The 5061-nt window shown below is 38.7% G+C and overlaps 1 long non-coding RNA gene across 1 annotated transcript; it reads left to right on the forward strand.

Moving 5' to 3' along the window:
• The first annotated feature begins 1741 nt into the window (after positions 1-1741).
• On the forward strand, positions 1742-3120 carry LOC130718194 (uncharacterized). The gene is made up of 2 exons (XR_009012537.1): positions 1742-2443; positions 2558-3120. It is a non-coding gene; the product is annotated as an uncharacterized LOC130718194 (long non-coding RNA).
• The last annotated feature ends 1941 nt before the right edge of the window (positions 3121-5061 follow it).

Consider the following 5061-nt stretch of genomic DNA (forward strand, 5'->3'; position numbering starts at 1 on the left):
TCTGTCTATTACATTGAAGGAGTGGTCCTTATAAAGAAGAAGGAAATTCAGCCTAGTTACAAAAAAATGATGAGGTGTAATTTCTCTAGAAGAATCCTAGGCTAGGAGTTACAAATTAAAAGAGGAAGATAGTGATATGCTTCAGCCCTGAACGTGTTTTTAGTGGCTGATTGCTTCATGTAACTCCCTTTCTTGATTGTTATTCTGACCAGGGAACATAGCATTCAATGCTCTTTATGCACTTAATTTCCTTGTCTTTGTAACTCCATTCTTGCCTTTGAAAGCTCTTCAATCCTTTTACTTTGCTGATGTAACTCCTCCATTCAGAACTTATTGAAATTCAAACACATTCAAAGAGTTTTAAGAAAGGAATGGATCCCTCCCTTTAAGCCCTTCATGCGCCACATGCAAACACACACCACTTGAAGTGGATTAAACACACTAAAATAAAATTCAGCAACATAATGCATTTGGATCCAACTTATTCAATTGGTCCTTTGCATTTTTATTGAAATAAAATAAAACAAAACATCACATGGCAGCCCCTATGCGTGGGCTGGCTCTTCTTCTTGGGCCTGAATGATCATCATGATTTTTGGTTCCATCTCTTCTACCACTTTGTCTTCAAGAATGGTTGCCACTACTTGCTGAAGAGTCTCTTTGGCCTTTTTAGCTCTAGCCCTTGTCATTGGTCCTCCAAGTCCTTTTAGTGCTCCATGACCCTTGTCCTTGTCCTTGTCCTCATCACTAAGCAGGGTCTCTTAAGATGGTCTGAAGGCTGATCTGGTTCTGACTGGTTCATCTTTGTTGCCCAGAATCAATTCCTTAGGATGAGCCGCAGTGATTCTGCTTGTAACATCCTGACTTGACGATTGGCCTCACAGTAACAACACGAGTCTTTTCAGCGCGCTTTTTCCTCACTCGTGCGCTTCCCGGGAAAACTTCCCAGGAGGTCACCCATCATAATATTGCTCCAAGGCTAGCACACATAACCATGGAGTTCTTATGAGTTGTGCTCCCGAAAAGAAGTTGCAACTTGTTGTTATGGGTAGTACAATCAAATCTTTTATGCCCTCCTCAACTGTATAGTCCATCCCTATACAATCTCGGAATACCTCTTGTTCGGGTGTGAGATCGGTTCATTCATGTGCCCCTCCGCCTAGAAGCCTGCTAGGAGCCGCTCCTTGTCCGTGCCTCAGCACCGGCGATTACTCCTCGCCCTCGTCGGCCCCGGGCGTCACCGGCACGCGTATTATTTATTAATTAATTGTGATTGAAATATTATACGCGCCACGACGACGAGAAATACCTTAAGGAATATTTTCCTTATAGTTATTTAATCACGCATTTATTTTGTAGTATTTTTATATTATTTTCTTAACTCGAATCTAATCGCGATTCGAAAAATTAAATAAGTAGTAATTAATTTCAATATTTTGAGTTTATAAAGTTATTTAAAAGTAAGGATTTAATTATAATTATTTTTGTGTGTATTATTTTATTTTTAATTTTAATAATTTCTATTCTTTAATTTATCTCTCTTTTATGAAGAGATGACATGCTCTAACAGGTCATCTTTGTTATTTACTTGTGATAGCCTATCAAGTATTACAAAGGAATATCCTTTATTCTTTTCTCACCTCAACCACCAAATTAATTCATTCTTATCTTTCCAACTCACCATCTCTATTTCCAACCACTCATTCAAATTTCAAATTTCTATTCTATCTTTCTCTCTTCGCGTGGGTCCCACTCCCACAATCAAATATTATTTTCCTCCACTCACTCCCTCTCACCCGTTCTCTCACGCTCTCTCCCCCTCATTCACGTTTCTTTTCTTCCTTCCAACTACAACTTCTTCTTTCTTTTCTCTGCAACTCACGCACAACACCTTCTTCTTCTTCAATTTATTTCTGCTGCAAAACCCATCACCATCACTTCCTTTTCTCTTCACAACAGCACCAGTTACTCCTTCTCCTCTCATGGCCGCCACCACAGCGAGCCTTCTCCTCTGCTCACGCAAACCACCACTTCCATGCCTCTTCACCGCGAACGCACCACCACCATTGGTGACCGCCGCCGCCTCTCCTCAGTTCTCCAGCAAGCATGGCGGCCACAACCGCCATCACCCACTCCCAGCGCCATGAACGGCGCCACCAACGCAAGGACAAGAGAGAAAACGAAACCCTAAAAACCGCCACCTTCCAACTCCGATCTCCGGCGAACCACCGAGTTTTTGGAGAAACCAACCACACCATGGAACTCCCCTCGACGTGCGCTGCAAAACCCCTAAAGAAATTTCTGATTCCGACAACCTTCGTCGGGAACTGCCGCAGGCCACCGTGACCACCGTCTTCTCCGGCCAACCTTCGCCGGAGATGTCACTGAACTCAGAACCAGGAAGCTCTCCTCCTCCTCTTGCTGAATTGATTATCAATTTTGGGTAAGAGATTAATCCTCCCTTCCAATTTCTGCTTTTCCCTTTTCAAAACCCTAATTCCTTTTCCCTCTATCAACTTCTAATTAATAATATGTGTTATACACCACTGTTGCTCAGAGCTTGATGGTCCTCAGAGGAAGGCAGAACCTGCTGTTAGAGAGGATGAAGAAGCAATACAGAACCTTAGCCATGAGGCTTAAGGTCGAAAAGGATATATTTTTCTGTTTTGGGTATCGTTTTAATTCTTGTAGGGCTGAAATTTTTTTTGAAAATGTAAGAGCATTGGAGATGGTTAATCTCTAGTTAGTTATGTTGTTTATGTATAGATTACCTCTGGATGAGCATGGGTTCGATATTAGATTAGGAGAAATTTCTGCTGCTGTTGTCTTGTGATTGTAGTAGCCACTGTTCTCCCAAAATTCGTGTGTTTCGGTTCAGATTTTGGAACTGTGTTCTTCATAAAAGTTGTAGCATTTTCTGTTAGAAAACTTTTGCCACTGGTTGCATGTAATTTCTATTTCTCTAGCTCAAGTTATACGCATTTTAGTGAGCACGGGTTAAGCTGTCCCGTTTCTCACGAACTGCTGTAGTATTTGATTTTTCCTGAATTTTGTACTTCGAATTTGGACTTGAAAATTTATGAGGATTTACAAAACCTGTAGATGAAGTCAGGATAAAAATATTAGATTTTTCGGAGTTTATTTTACGTATTTTAAAAATTAGCTAAAGTTGCTGTATAGTTGATGTTCGTTTTGACAAAATCACTTATTTCAAGCGAAAAGCGTTGTTTATGGAAAAGTTTGAGAAAACCTTTCATTTTAAAATTATATTACAATGTTTGGAGTAGGAAAACATCTTTCGAAACTTACTTACGTATGTTGTTTATTCGTTTATGAAAATCAAGAACGTTCGAGTCTTTACGCACATTTATTCGTTAAAGAGCGATTGCGAAAGGTTTTGCAAGTCAAACGAGTTTTTGGAGTGTAATGGAATAAGTGTTCGAATATTACCTCGTTGTTAATGGATGCTTAGGAATAACATGATTGGATAGAGATAGAACAATTAAGTTTGGAATTCCGAGTGAGGAATTAGACTTCGAAAGGTATTAATTAGAATGGATTAAGTTGTGATGGAAATCTTGATGTTGGAAGATGACTTAGGATTGAATCTTGAATTCCAAGAAGTTTATGAGCTTTATTGTAAATACTTGATTTTAGAAGGTCTAGATTTGAAACTTTGGAAGTTCGAGGACTTAGATGTAATTAAGGGATTAATTGAGGACTAGAACTCGTTTCTTAGAGATTGAGGACTTATCTATAAGTTTGGAAATTTTGTAGAACCAAAGTGGAGTTTCGAAGAGACTAGGGTTTTGTGTCTAACGAGATATCACGAGTTTAAGATTAAGAGAAATGATTCGATCGTTTTGAAGGAGCTTATGAGTCTTGAATAAGTACATGATCATTAGATAAGAAGAGTTGTTTGTCTTGGAAGTTAACTATGGTTTATGGATTTCTTTATAAGAGTTAGTGAATTTGATAAGAATTGATACTGATATGGTGTTCGACTTGAGGTATCGATTGCGAGGGTAACGATGAGACGTTAAGTTGTTGTAAGTGATTTGATAAGTAATCTTGAGGATAAAGAGATTAACTGAGGAAGATGATGGGATAATGTCGTTGCGAGATGTTGTGTTAATTGACTTAGCAAGAAGCTTTGCGTACGTGTTATTGTGAAAAGCCTCAATGAACATTCTAATAGAGATTAAGAACTCTAAGGAAAACGAGAGGAATAAGTATTCGTTATGTGAACTTTTCTACTTTAGCAAAGGTATATGATTTGGTTTTAAAATCGTTTCAGTAAGTCAAAAGCTTTTGAAGCATCTTAAATTGTGTTATTGTTTGTTGTCATTATTACGACTTGTCTTGATTTCTGAAATTGATCCTAATGGGTTATAACCATTATGGGGATTAGGTTTAACATACGTGCGCTTCGAGTCAAATGCCTGAAGTCATAGTTTAGACTTTGAGTCAGTAGGTTAACTTAAATAGTAATTACGTTATGTGTACTCATGAAGGGTACGAATGACGGGAGAGCTTGACGACGAAGCTAAAGAACAAAAGGAAGCGAACCGACACGGGAAAGCAAAGATGTGTTAGGATTGAAATTGCAGTTAGTATGGGAATTGGCTAAGGTGAGGGCTACTCACTGAATACTAGCTAATGCTTTAGGTGTCGACGAATTCGACTTGATTTACTGTTTATGCACTTGATTGTGATTGACTGGGAAAAATGTTTTCTGAGGCTACGGCTGACAATTGATAATCATTTATCGCTTGAATTGTTTTTGAGATTGATTCATATGCTATGTGCTAAATGGTTAATCTAGGATGTGTTGATATTGATTCACATGCTATGTGCTAAATGGTTAATCTAGGATGTGTTGATATATGTGCCATGACTGTTGGATTGTGTTACTTTGATTATGCAAATACACATATATCTGTTGTACGTCAGAGTGAGGATAACGGGCAATTATGCCACACTCATCATGAGATTTTGGGAAGTTTGACGGGACGAACAGAGGTTCGGGCCCTTGTTATTGTTTTAATGGATCGAGACCTT

Source organism: Lotus japonicus, chromosome 5 (assembly GCF_012489685.1).
Source record: "Lotus japonicus ecotype B-129 chromosome 5, LjGifu_v1.2".
Classification (NCBI taxonomy): domain Eukaryota; kingdom Viridiplantae; phylum Streptophyta; class Magnoliopsida; order Fabales; family Fabaceae; genus Lotus; species Lotus japonicus.